The sequence below is a fragment of the Haemaphysalis longicornis genome, unplaced genomic scaffold (assembly GCF_048455015.1).
Source record: "Haemaphysalis longicornis isolate Haplotype H1 unplaced genomic scaffold, Haemaphysalis longicornis Haplotype H1 scaffold_6, whole genome shotgun sequence".
NCBI lineage: Eukaryota > Metazoa > Arthropoda > Arachnida > Ixodida > Ixodidae > Haemaphysalis > Haemaphysalis longicornis.
The window spans coordinates 37,970,881-37,986,277 of NW_027526407.1; positions in this window are offsets into that span (position 1 = coordinate 37,970,881).

Genomic DNA, 15,397 nt, shown 5'->3' on the forward strand with positions numbered 1-15,397 from the left:
GGCGAACAATTCGTCCGACCATTTGTGTGTACGCCACGGCTTCACCATCGCGATCCATCATCGTATCCTTCTTCTCATTTTCGTGGAACTGTATGGCGGTCATGATCATTGTAGGTAGTAGTAATAGTAGCGGTAGTAAAAAAACGTTTTATTGAGCCGATAAAGTTGGAATGGTTCCTTATTCCAGGTGATGAGCTGGAAGCCTTTGCTCTTGAGGCCAAAAGTATCTAAACGTGCAGATCGCTGGTGGTCGCCAGGGTTATAAATGGGCCAAGGACCACGCAGGCAGAGAGACGAACGCTTTTTAAGACGCCGAAGACTATATTAACTCGAAAGTGTTTTATTCCGGGATGCACAAAGATTTCCATGACGTCATATCCGTCACGGAAGTGACGCCAGCGTATCAAAGCAAGCGGCCTGTAAAGGGTGCACCCCTGCACACAGGGTCTTCTTGTGGGGAAGCAACCTTTACTACTTAAGAGTACGTTATACTTAAGGTTGTTCGTTTTTGGTTTTTATATTCTAACACGAAAGTGTTTTCTACCGGGATACACGAAGATTTCACTGACGCCATATCCGTCACGAAAATAACGCCCGTACACCTTTTCCGAAGCGACCCGCCAGCAGGACGTCGCTCGGCGAGCACACCCACAAGACAGCCGCCGACCCACAAATCTTGCTCATTTCGCTGCAGATTTCGCTGCACATTTCACTTTGGCGTTTCACCGATTCCTAGACAGAGGAATCAACCACATTTTTTTAACAGGATTACGGACAAGCACAGGACGGGAGGATAATAGACGACGGGAAAAGGTACAACACAGTCTGGCAAATAGGGAAGCCAAAGAACGCATCGCAGTGATCAATAAGTAAATGGAGTAGACAGACGACGACGAAGCGTGTAGTCCGCGTAAGTCTCGAGCATGGTCACGCTGAACGGAGTTACAGAATTAAAATATCTCGGTATAATCTATGATGACAAGCTTACATGGCGTCCTCATATTAAACATATTGCTACTAAAGGAGAAAGAGCTGCAGGCGTGCTCCGCAGGCTATGTAGCCACAAATTCGGGTTGCGTAGAGATACACTGTTAATGATATATCGCAGTTATGTCCGCCCGGTATTAGAGTTTGGCTGCGTCCTATTTTCTGGTTGTGCGGCGTACAAATTAAATCCCCTATTTATCGTCGAGAGAATGGCTTTGCGACTATGCTTGGGACTGCCAAAATATGTCGCTAACCCTATTTTACACCTTGAGGCACGGTTTCCTCCACTGAAGTTTAGATTCCAATTATTGACCGTACTAACCTTTGTCAAATTGTTTGAACCCCCACTGCATGACGCCCAGTTCATTTTCCGTCTGAGGCCTGATCTTTTTCAAGGCATTCAGTGGACGCGGTTCCAGAGACCCCAGATGGATCTAGTACAGTCATGGCTCCAGCCACTTCACGCAGACCTTTTCCGGCTCCCCTCTACTTGTATTAGTGTGTCATCTGTTGAAATAATGTTTGATAATATCTTCCCCCCGAATGCCAAGATGTTGCCAGCCCGAATTCTAAATGGATTGCTGGAGGATCATTTGTCAACCCTTCATTCCCATATCGTCATTGCTACCGATGCCTCACAAGTTGATGAAAAAGCTGGAGTAGGGATATTCTCCCAGTACCTCGATTGGTCCTTTTCGATCAGGTTACCTGATTTCACACCTATTTTCCAGGCGGAATTATTGGCAATAATTTTGGCTCTTCAAAAACTTCAGCATAGATTTTCCCATGTAGTTATACTTTCTGACTCCCTCTCTGTGTGTTCCGCATTAACATCCGAAAAAGATTCTCCAATTATCCGCACATTCCGATCATTTGTTCCGCATCAGCTTTGTGAGGTTCGGCTAGTGTGGGTTCCAGGACATGCAGGAATCTCATACAATGAAGTGGCTGATCAATTAGCCAGCATGTCTCTTGGTGGCCCTGTGGTCGTGCAATGCCCAAATGACAGTTTTCTATTGGGGGCGAGATTTAAACGTCTACAGCTACTCCAGGTTTATAAGCAAGACGCCCTTCTATCCTCTAGAGATTATAGCCACCTTCGTCATGCATGGAAGCCAATGTTTTGTGAAACAAGGATATGCGAGGTAGCAATCACTAAACTTCGGTGCAAAATTCCCCCACTAAATTTTTATCTTTATAAATCTCGTCTGGCTCCATCTCCGCAATGTCCTTTCTGCGACGAACTGGAAAATTTAGATCATTTTCTATTTAATTGCCGCAGCTTCTCCCCAATGCGACGCACGCATCTGGAGTCAACCTTTAGACGCCTTAACCTTCCGATATCTAGTTACGAGGTCCTGTCACTAGGCGCTTCCGCCCTAGGAGTCTGCCACAGGGATGTTGTGTCTGCCCTCCATTCTTATGTTGTGGCGACAGGCAGGTTTTCCTGCTAGCCAGCTAAACATTCACACATACCTCATTTTTCTTCCTGAATCTACTTTCATATTATACATATTTAAAAATTCTGTTGGGTATTTTCTTTTCTAAATTTTGGGATCTAAAATAATATAGGTCACATCCTCATTAGGCACAAAACTTCTTGGCCAATCCCCCGCGTGGGTATGTGCCATTGTGGGAGGCAACCAACCAACCAACCAACCAGCACCCAACAGCAAGAACGGAGCGTCAGCAGTCGGCGCACCAGCGCCACGATGGCAGTGCCAGATGTGCTCTCAATCCTTGGCGGAGGGTAGCGACGGTCTTGCTGAAGGTGGCCCGTGGACCAGGCGTCCCACGGGGTCGTTTCCACGTAACCGCTCCCTGTTCCGCCACTTGGCTTCAAGCCGTTGTCGTTCCAGCTTACGCCATCACTCCCGTGCGCTCCACCTCATTGTCGTCGCTGAAGCTGCGCTGCCTCAATTGTGAGGTCAAACGCTCACGTGGCCATTCATAACAAACAGGTTCTCCCACAGCTCAGGCAGAACCTGATAAAATTGAGGTGAATGGAAGAGGAGGGTCGTTGGGGTTATGCTTGTACTCTAACATGATAGTTACGTGGTGGCAGAAGTGATGAGGCGATCCATGGTTGATGGGAAGTGGTCTATTTACAAAGAGATGTGATGGGCCTATTTACAAAATGTACATGGCGGCCATAAGATAGCGCGCCAGGACTCAGCCAATTCGTCGCCTTCGTCGTCTCCTGAGTCCACACAGTATGGGACATTGCCCGCCTATATGTTTCCCGTGATGAAGAGTACCAAGTTGCAAAGAAACTCGCATTCAGCAGGAGTTCGGGTAGGGTACATACGAGGGAGGTAACTGGATGAGTAAAGGTATTGCTTTGTAGTCGGCGAAGTAGTGATTCTTCTTCTATTGAGAGTATGGTGGACCCAAGAGGGAAGCACGCTCCAGACACCCCGTTCTGGTTGGTTGGTTGGTTGGTTTGTTCGACCCTTGAATGATGGCGCATACCTACGCGGGAGATTGGCCAACAAGCTGCCTGTAATGATTAGCCTGTGACCCGGTTTATTTTAGAGAGAAACAAAAGAGCAAAGAGAAAAATATTGAGAGAAGAAAAAGCAATCTTTGGATATAACAGAATTGTCAGGGAAAAAATCGCGAATGAAGACGTAGCTGTAAGGCGATGGAACACACTGAGCGAGGCAGTGGGCGCACTTCGTCTTCCTCTTCACCCCAGCTATCGCCCTCTGTCTGCGCCCGTCTCCTTCTTTATTTATAACACACTCCCCCCGGCCAGAAAGGGAAGGCCTGGCCTTCAAGCTGAGCCTTCGTATGTGGCGCCTAAGTATAGTCGCAGTGATGAGGTGGAAATTAATGTTGTCGGACTGTTCGCCACGGCAGGGATTGGAGCGATGATTCGCATCTGATGTCGCGTCCCGCAGTTTCTCTGATATTCCCTCTGAAGCAGGACCACGCGCTGCTTTGCAGTGATGGTACTCGCTGATTCTCTTTCCGTGTGCATGGTCTTTTCCTCGGAAACTGACAAGTCCCATGCTTAAAGCTTTTAAATCGTGCGTTCCCACTCACGCGCGGGAAATTAGGATTGTTTGGCTGCCTGGCCACTGTGGATTAGCCCTTAATGAAGCCGCTGATAAGTTAGCAAAAATCTCATTGGCCTTACCTATTCTGGAGGTGCTTCCCCCATTCGCTGGCGTGGTGATAGCCCGTTATCGACAATACCTGTTGGCCCAGGACGTCTCCGATCACGGGCTGCCCATTTCTCCGGAACTCGAACATCTCAGGTTCCGTTGGAAACGAAGCCTCTGCCAAACTCGCTTGTGCGAAGTTTCGATGACCTCGTTTGGTTGTGGTGTTCCCCACTCAATCGGTTCCTATGTCGGGCAGATATAAGCTGTGAATCTGTGATGATGCTAAGGTTCTTCCTATGATGTAGGGCTAAGGCGATGGCGAACTCTTCCGCAATCCATGTTGACGAAGTCTTGATTGTTGCACGAGTGAGGAGGGTGGTCTTGGTAGTGACAACGGCTACTTGATGCTTCCCGTTGGGATAGGTGTACTACCATCCATATAGAAGACGTCTGTACGCTTTCCATTGATGTTCTCATGCGCTTAATTTGCTTCTCGCTTTTAGCGGCTCGGACAAAGGTCAGGGTGCATATTTTTTGTCAAGGGGCAAACCCGGATATCACTTCTCCAGTGATCAGGAAAGGTCTGAGAGGCAAGTGTATTGACATGGGATGTGGATACTTGATACTTTTCAGGGGGGCTATACCCGCAAACATTTGGGGGAGGCGGAGTGAGTGAGTGAAAAACTTTATTAGACGAGAGGCCATGGGGCCCTGGGGGGGTAAGGATGAGGGGAAAAGGGGAAGGTAACAACTCTCACAATGAACACAGTTGCAGTCTTGGCGTCCTAATCACAAAATGAACACATAAAAGTAGTGGCACTAAAATGCACAGCTCACACTTAAATGTACAGTTCACACTGTAGACAACGCGGTTCACACTGAAAACAGTGCACGCTGCAGTCAGTTCACATTGTAGGTAGAACGGGGAAGTCTACCAGGCCGTTACACTAATTTGTAGAGACCGTTTTCAAGGGCGTACTCGGTGATTGCTTCTAGTGTGGTGGGATCGTCGCGGACCCGACTAACATGTTCCTGTTCAGTCACAGGGGCGGGACCTAGAGTTAAAAGCTGGTGGCGATTACGGTCGAATGATGGACAAAGCCAAATTAAGTGATAAAGATTTGGTGTGCCTTCACGACTACAGTGGGGGCATCGGCGCAATTCGGATCCTGCTGGAGCTGTCCATTTATAAATAATGTGGGGGGTGTACGCTGCATTCGCATACACTTTATTGGCGAATACTTCCCCGGGACGCGAGAAGCGCTTGAGAGGGGCAAGGATGCCAACAGGAGTTTCTGCCTGTAAGCGCTTGCAGCTTTTCTTTTTGAGGTGACGAAGCTGGAGTTGCCAGTCTGCCTGGAGAGGGGGGACGGGCGTGGCGGGCACCGTGGGAGGTGATTGTAGCCTCTCCCTGGCAGCGTCGTGTGCCATACGGTTGCCTTCTGCGCCTGTAGTGTGTCCTGGAGTCCAAACAATTCGAACTTTGAAGCCTTCAATTTGTAGGTCTCTTATCAATGTGAGAATGTTTGTTGCCGTATTGTTCGGTGAAAACGGACGATTTAACTCTCGGACAGCAACATAGGAATCCGTGATGATGCGAAATTTCTTCGTGGATAGATGGCCGGAATGGTTATAAATTTGCTGCGTCGCTCCCAGAATTCCTAGAAGTTCTACCTCTTCTACGAGGCCGAATGTGTTAGAAATGTGCCTGGATCCATTCAATAGGCGGAGTGTTGGCTTGATAAATTGCCGGCATTAAGTTCTGACACCGTGTTGTGAAGGCTCAGTTGTAAGAGATGGGTCGATGAGGTGTTCATGGGAGGAATCAGTACTTTTTAATGCTTTTCATGTAAACCAGTAATTGGTGTTCGTGTCACTTTTTGTGAAGATAAGTTAGAGTGTGACATACGTGACACGCCAGATGAGAAGTGCTTGGAACAGTCGGACCATATCTTTTTCCTTCATGCCACGGCGGCAGTAAGAAACGCGCCGAAGCATGTGGGAGACTTGGTTTAAAGCCTTGTTCCAGCTTAAAGTTCCAGAGCAGGAGCATTTTGCGGATGATGGTGAGTTCAGATTTTTGGTGGAAGCACTGAACTCCCACTGAGGAGGCGTAATTGTGAACGACGTCGGTAGCCCGTTGAAGGTAGTCTTGGATGTGTTCCGTGGAGTATGTGCCTGTCCCTACGGTGAAGTCGTCTGCGTAAAGCGCGTATTATATGTGAGCGATGACGTCAAGTTCCTGTGGCAAAAAGTAGTGGAGAAAGAACTGAACCTTGAGGTGTGCCCTGATCCCCCAGTGCATGAACTATGATTTGACCATCTACCACAGGAATAATAGCTCGTCAATGAGTGAAAATCTCCAATGTATTATTAGTAATGGCGATGGCCGCAACCCGTTTGACTGAGAAAGAATAAAATAGATCAAATCCAAATATTATCAAATGCCCCGTTTAAGTCCAAGACAATAATGGCTTGGGGGAGTAACGAGTTGCTGGAGCACGGGCCTGTTCTTTAATTCGAAGAAGAATATCTTGAGTACGAAGATGTTTCCTGGAGCCATACATGGTGTCGGGTATGAGACCTTTTTCTTCATGGAAAGGTTGGAGACTCTTTAGTAACACTCATTCCACTAATTTTCCCACTCAGGAGGTCAGAAACATTGGCCTTAGGGTATCGAGATGACGGTACATATTTCGCTTATGTATGAATCGTCTTTCAACCGTCCTTCACTGGGGAGGGAGATGACCTGAGCTCCAGTGTGAATTGATGTCGTAGAGATCCAGTGAGCCGTCACCCAGGATGACACGAAGCTGGTAAGTGGCTTGCTCTGGTCACGGGGCGCTATTTTAATTTCACTCGGACAGAGCTGCTTCCACTTCGTATAGTTTGAAATCCTTATCTACGTCATTGGTTGCCGATTCCGTGTAAGGAGATGGGGTGAAGTGGCGGAAGGTGTTGAAATAAGACAGTGATAGATGAAAAGCGAGGATACAGTGACAATTCATTGTCGCCCGTTGCAGGGTGGTATACATCAATCTTCATCTCCATCATGAGTGATCATGAATACACCGGTCATTTTTTTATTATTATTTAGATTATCTTGGCTTGTTTCGACTGTGCTGTGCGTTCCCAGTTTGATAATCGTGTCGGCTCCGAAGTTGAGAGAGAAATAACTTTATTTGGCGGGAGGTATTAGGGTGTAGTGGGAGCAACCTTGGGAATCGCGACGACTTCAGAGAAGTTGGAAAAGCTCTACATGTGCCCCTACAATTTCCTCGGACTGGGAATTAACCCTGAGTTTTTTGCGTGGCGGCTTTCATCTTTTGACCGAAGGGACACAGCCCCAGACTTGGCAGTAATGAAACTACGGTAATTAAATTACAGTAATTAAATTACTTTTTGCTGTAATTAGTAATGTACCGAATTACTTTTGAGTGCGGGTAATTTAGTAATGTAATAAATTACTTCAGGCCAGTAATTCCATAAAAATTACTCATTACGTTCCCAGTTACTTCTGACTGCGATATAGCCTGTCCGCTTCTCTTACGTCATAAAAAGTTGACCTAGGAAAGTTTACCAAGTAGAGTTTTAATTCCCAGAGAGTCTCTGGGCATTGGAACTCCACGAACGCGAAGGAAAGAACGCTTTAATGAGAGCTCTGCCTGCTTTCTCGCACTTCTTCGTTCCCTTTTCATGCGTTGCAAAGTAATTTTAATGTAATTTTATTACTTTTGAAAAGTAATAGGACTGTAATGTCATTACTTTCGGCCACCTGTAATTTCTCATGTAATTTAAATACATTTTCGAAAATTCTAGGAAAGTAATGAGTAACGCAATTTAATGACATTTTTCAAGTAATTTTGCCATCTCTGCACAGCCACTAGGGTGGTCAGCAAACCATCACGACACACTCGAAGCTTGTATGATATACTACGCCCACTGCACGCGTCCTGCACTTACCTGCACGCCCATATCACCCCGACTGTAATTAACCATTGAGTGAAGGTACAAACTTCTCGTAAAGGTTCTTTTTACAGTTCTCTTCAACAATTCTCTTATCTAACGCAGCAAAATCGGCAGAAGTTTCATCCCCTGTAAGTATACCTGCAGGTTAATGAAACCCCGTACAATACAACCACGAAACATTTTCTCCCAATGTTATCTATGAAACAATCAATCGTGACTCGTGATAAGCCCTTCAATGCCAAAAAGGCATTTCGTAAGTTGAGTGCTGGGTATTATAATAAAAGTGTGTCAATGTTGGGAATACTAAATACAGATCAGATAGTATTTTCGGATATCTTGTTTTGGTATTGAGGCCTATCATTTACGTTTACGACAAAAAATTACAAGGCCACATGAGCACTCTTTGTTATGTAGTGATCGCGAACGCATCAGTCCAATCTCCGAACGTGTACTCTGTTATTATCACTGTCATTCTATCTTTGCGTCTTTTTTTCTTCGTTCGGTTAGTATGACTCGGCATGTACCCCTGCTCGCATCGCTAGGCAGAAAGGCCACTTAGCGGGCACGTCCTACTGCCCTAATTTTCTACTTCTTCCATTCACATGCTAAAATTACTCATGCAGGCCCCAGTAAATGTCCCCAATACAGGTTTCTAAGACGAAGGTCTAAACGTATTAACCACATCCATATTTGTTCTCTACTCGAACCCCTCCCAATACATTAGCAGGGATTTATGAATCCGTGGCATTGTTCCATGGTGAGTCTATGAAAGATTAAGAGCTCTTCTTCTTCTTCTTCTTCTTCTTCTTCTTCTTCTTCTTTGTAGTAGAATATTGGCGGCAAGCTCGATAAGGTTGTTGTATCTCACGTCCGAGTCTAGGGGCCCTATTCTCGACTGCACAAATTCCCAGGCAGTTCGCCATGTTTTTTGCGTAAACACGGCGCAAGCAATCACTGACGTGATGCACTTATAGCTATGACGACATGCAGTGTAATTTAACGCTTCACTCATAAAGATCGCAACCAAGGTATCTAATATTGCGCATAAAAGATATAGAAACACTTGGCACGTACTATAAAAATTAAGACGGTAGCTGAGGCTGGCAAGATAAACACATTTCTGCGGGTCAAAATTGGCGTCAACACCACAAGGCGATCGAGTAACGTTGATCCAAAAGCGACCGAAAGGCAGATGTTGAGCTAAAAAATATCGAACAATTTCTTACCATATCAATTTACTTCTTTCAATCGCTTTTAGTAACATAGTTGGGCTCTCTGCTTCAATGCACGCTTTGTTGCGTTATCACCTTCCCGGCCGCCGCCGCCGCCACGCTATCGTCTGCTTCTATGTTACAAGTAATGGCGTGATCACAGAAAAAGACGGCCGCGACCATTGCTTGTATGACATATAAGAGCAGCGAAGCGCTACGCCTGATAACCGCGGAGCGCGCCGATGTCGCCTTTTCACTCATTCGTGAAGCTCGACTTCAATCAGCGCTGTAATAAACAAAAGACAAACTTTTCATTGTTATTTTTCTCTTGAGTTCGATCATGTGACCCAACAGCTTACTATAGGAGAAGTGTAGCCAAAAGCCATGCATTGGGTTCTCTTTGTTGTGGCTACGCAAAACAATTGATTTTTATTTTATTGCCAAACATAAAAGCAAAATACTGCACGTCATTTGTATTCTCCGTGATCGCTGACTTGTAAACAGTCGAAACCATTATTTCTTTCGGTAGAAAAGATGCTTTAAACCGCGCGCGCGCTTCATGCGAAACTGCACCTGCTGCAAATTCCCGGACATGTCGCGGCGCCGAAGGTCGGCGAAATTTTTTGCCCTATTTCGCGGCAAAAGCAGCCGCCATTTTCAAGCTTTTACGTAACATTACGTCACTTTTACGCTGGATGAAGTTGCCAATGTGTGACGTGATCGTTCCCGCCAACTGTTTAAATTACGTCACGCCTTCTCAGCCATTCACAGAGAGGGTGTGTATTACAAGCAGTATTGTTGCTGAATAGCAAAGATAGGCCTATAATAAGTTGTCGTGTCCGGGGCATTTGGTCTAGTTTTTCAGCCAGTAGTATTAACTCTATGAGTTTTTCATTGCCGGCCAAGAATTATGCGCTTTCAGTAAAGAGAAATAAGGCAAACTTTAGAACTGCTGACAGTAAACGTCATGAAACGTCAAAATGACAAAACCACACATAACCGCTTTGTAAACCGGAAGCACATGACCAAAATTGAAAGCCAATCATAAAAGACTTCCCGCAAATCGCCCAATTCCCCGGGAATTGTGCAGTCGAGAATAGGGCCGTAGGTATGACGCTTGATGCGCTGCGCTGAAAGAGCAGGACGATAGGTTTGCCAGTTGGTGGTGATAATTCGCCGTGTTCCCGGTCGAAATAGACCTCGTTAATGGAGCCACGAAGAGATAATAGAACTTCGTTTAATTTGAAAGAACTAGGATTCAGTATCTCACTCAGCTCCATTACAGCCACAAAAGATGTTTTTTAACGAAAAAAAAAGCAAGAAGTATTTAAAAACTTTCAAATTTTGCGCCACAGTGACGTGTTATGAGCAAGAATAATGTCATACGGGCCAACTATAAAACGTAACTTTCAGTGCGTTAACTGCACGTTAGCATTCAAGTGATGCGGTCAAATGGAACTAGAGGCCCCATTACAGACGTCCAGTCATGTGTCGTCGCGACAGGTCAGTTAGGCGGCCGCCAATCGCACAAACAAGGTTCCGTGACGTCATAGAAAAGTTGCGGGAAATCGGGTAGGGGGTCGCGACTGCTTCACACGTTTTCTTTCATATCTCCGTTATTTGTTCGAAGATTGCGGTGATATTGGTATCATTGTTATCGGGACTGAGCAGTCTTTCTAATAAACCCAACTTGTATTTTGTCTTCATGGCTCCTTTAAGGGCAAAGTTTCTTGGGGTGTGGTTCGGTTTATCGTGAAAAGCACTCATGGATAGAACTGGCTCAAGCAGTTTGTTGACTGTGAAAGATAACAACCTTTATTCTGGTGTTACTAAAAAAGCTTCTTTGTCGATCCCTGTACACTCGAAGCTCTGATACAGGTTGTTAGAGTTGTGAATACAGTAAAAGCTCGTTAAATCGAACTCGGTTAATTCGAACTTCGGGTTAATTCGAACTGACGCCCTGGTCCCTGCCCAGCCTTGTATATTTCAATGGGGGAAAACTCCCGATAATACGAACTCGTCGGTATCTAGAACGGTGATTCGAACTATGATCTCCTGATTTCCATCCCTCCTCGCAGAAGTCGGCCCAAAGTGATTACCATGTGTTCCAAATCCAAACCAAACCAAATTTACTGGAGATGCAAAACAACGAAACCGAAAAACAACAGCGTGGCGCGCTCTGCGCTCCTGCCACAGCTTATTTCGCTTCTACAGAGGGCTCCGCGCCACCGGGGCCAGTGCTATTATTATTTACGAAACATTATTTACGAAATCACCTGTTACTAACGCATAGTAGCACCTAATTAGCGACGAGTCCAGAGGTGGCGCGATTTCCAATAATTCCAGTACCCGCGCGCTAATTCGAACTCCGCTTAATTCGAACAATTTTATGGTCCCCTACGAGTGCGAATTAACTAGCTTTTACTGTAACGACTCCAGGTACCTCAAAATTAATCAATGAACATGTTTTATTAGAGTTTGAGGCCTACATGACGCCAAGATTCCACTTATCTCGGAAAATTAGGTGCCTAGAACAAGGACCTGCATGTGACTCCTATGATTATTCTAGTACCATGAACTTGCCTTTCGCCAGAGCGCCAAGCCCTAGAAAGTTCGTTCTCATAATTAAATGAGATTGGTATAATTTCGAAACTGGGAATTTTGTGACGCAAGCAAAAAAAAAATAGTGCGCCATAGTACGCCAAGCCCACGACAGTTTTGTCCCTGCCAACCTCCTTCCAGGGCCCTATTTTCCTACATCCCCTATCATCAGCAGAGAAGTACGTAGGCTATAAGAAATGCCTAAAAAACTCTCCTTTTCAGGGTCGAAGACCTTAGGACCTCGCTTTGTACAAGGCTTGGCGTCCATGTACACAGTGTTGCGCTTGCGCGAAGAGCATTGGATTGGATTGGATTTGTATTTTAATTGGATTGGATTAAAATGAATTGTATCGGATTGGATTGGATTGGAATTTTATATACTGTACACATGCGCGAGTGGGCAATGCCACGGGTGATTTATGGTGAGAACGATCCCCAGTGCTTCGCCCACTCGTCATGGTTCACTTCGTGGAGATGCGTGAATTTTTTTTATCCAACGAAGAGCCTTCTTTTTCTGTCCCTCTTTGTTGCGGAAATATATTCTTCGATATTTTAAAAACGATCCAGCGAATTACCACAGCGTGCCAACAGCTCCCATATTTTTGAAACGCGACGTATTAAAAGCTAGTCGGCTTTGTTAGTTTAATTTGTTGCAATATTTACAGCGCAACCAATTGTGCTGGTCTTGTCTACGTGACGATTGTCATGCAGCACTGTGACAAAAAATGACAAATGCCAAAAACAAGTACAAATTACGCTAAGCAAAGAATTATGTGTCAGACACTTGTCGTAGCTGCTAGGTTCGAATCTAACATAAACATCGGGTTTCTATACGCGCGCTTAAACAGCACAAAAAAAAAACGTATTGACGTCATCACATTGTGACTACAACAATCGATACTATATACTTGTCAGTTTCCCTACACGCTGCGACTGTTAGTAGTCCCGTCTTCTTTTGTCACGGCCATAACGACATTGTGTTTGTGTAAACTTATATGATACATGACAGATGTGCCTATTGTTGCTGTAGCATTCCTGGATGTTCATGTGTGATAAATCTTGTTTTGTATTATACTCTATACATGTTCTCTTCCGGGGCCTAAAATTACTTTAGCTCGTTTCCTTTTGCGTGAAATGTAAGCATGCACGCCTGTGGAACTGCAGAGAGACGGTTCCCCTCGTCAGGCGACATAGCCTTTCGTCTTTGTCCTCGTAGCAGGCTATATTAGGATGTTTAAATAATGAATGAATGAATGAATGAATGAATGAATGAATGAATGAATGAATGAATGAATCAATGAATGAATGAATGAATGAATGAATGTGAGTTACAAGTAGAGCGAACGGATACATTATATTTGCATTTTTCCACTGTTTTTTATTTATTATGCGTAATAAGGGCTGTACGGAGGTTTTCACCCCCCAGGCAAGCTGGTACTCCCAAGTTTTTACTCCAACGTCACGATTAGCCAAATCAGCATTGCTCTAAACAGGAAACAGTAGTTACGTAACTATCGTGTGGCCATTCGCGTCTTACTATTTTTTGGACTTCCCGCATTGGATGTGAAATTTGCATGGGCCGAAAATTTTCTAACGGAATCGGACCAAACTTGTGCTCTAATAGACGTAACAGTCGTTCGCTCTACGCCGGCGCAAGCACTGGGAGCTACCTATCCGGTCGACCGTGGGTCAGATGTGTTGGTCACCAACCTTAAGCGAACCTGTGCGCAGGTTTCACTGGCCGAGTAAATCAGACAGCTGTCCATCACATGGCCAACAGACGGCCATCCGCCAGGGTTGCTTGGTGAGGAGCGCTCGAATGTTGAGGGTTTTTGTAGTATAATTGATACCACCGGGAATTCTTTGATCTTCCTCAAAAATTCCGCGTTCCTACACGAGGCTGTTTTGCAGCGTCAGCGTGCAGGGCATGCAACGTTCTCGAAGAATAATCCGTCGTCCCTATTCTCGAGATCTCATCGCCGTTGTAAATGTGTAAATGTGTAAAAGTTTACCTACTTTAAAGGAGCCATGAAGACAAAATACAAGTTTGGTTTATTAGAAAGACTGCTTAGTCCCGATAACAATGATACCAATATCATCGCAATCTTCGAACAAATAACGGAGATATTAAAGAAAACGTCTGAAGCCGTGGCGACCCCCTAGCCAATTTCCCGCAACTTTTCTGTGACGTCACGGAACCTTGTTTGTGCGATTGGCGGCCGCCTAACTGACTTGTCGCGACGACACATGACTGGACGTCTGTTATGCGGCCTCTAGTTCCATTTGACCGCATCACTTGAATGCTAACGTGCAGCTAACGCAGTGAAAATTATGTTTTATTGTTGGCCCGTATGACGTCATTCTTGCTCATAACACGTCACTGTGGCGCGAAATTTGAAAGTTTTTAAATACTTCTTGCTTTTCTTCGTTAAAAAAACATCTTTTGTGGCTGTAATGGAGCTGAGTGAGATACTGAATCCTAGTTCTTCCAAATTAAACAAAGTTGTATTTTCTCTTCATGGCTCCTTTAAGCACCTACGAAAACGGAGACAAAAAAAAGAACGTACAGTTATGTACAAATGAAATGAGAACGCGAAAATAGGATTCAGAACACAAAAATTCCCCCGCATTTCCCCGAGGGGGAGAATGTGAAAGTGCGAATGCACGGTTGTCGGCCCGCTTGCGGCGCTTGCGCTCGGCCCCCGCAGCCCACCGCCTCGCCGCCTTCTCTTCCATCTCTTCCATCGGGTTTGTAGTATCACGTGTACACCACGCAGTTATCAAGCCGCTATAACGCCGCTGAGTCGCCAACGCACGCCGCTGACGACGTAGTTTGAATGCGTTGAAGATATAAGGCGCGTCACTAACACTGATATCACCGTCGCGTCCGTGGCTTGGTCGGTAGAGCGTCGCGCTGCGGCCGCAAAGTCCTCGGATCGAAACCTGGCGCCGGATGCTGTTTTTTTTTTAAATATAGAGGAGCACTGCGGACGCCGCCGCCGCCGCCGGCGGTGGATGGTTTGGGGTCGCTTATAAAGTGCATTCGCACTTAAAAAGCGGAATTTATTTCTATGAAAGTGAAATTTCCGCATTGCTTCATAACGGTGACCAATTTTGGAAATGCGACTTTCTGAATATACCGCAACCACGTGATTGTGTGGTGTCCTCGAATCATAATCTTAAATTTTACGTGTTCGGGTTTACATTTTCATGTTCGATTTCCGTTTGTCCATTACTGTATTCGTTTTCTAATGCCGTGGTGTCATTGCAGACATTGAAGACACAAGCTATGCTAAATAACGTATGGGTTTGGGGTAGTTCGTTCATTATGAAACGGTGAAACAGCGCTTAAACGAAGTAAGTAAAAGAAGACACAGGCACACGACACACAAGAAGAAGAGCGGAAAAAGCCCCTGAGCGTCATTCCATGCATCCACAACGAATCCCACCGGATCAAAATTTGTTTGGAAAGGTGAACACACCTGGCCGCTCAAAAGTGCGATGCGGGACAAAGCACGG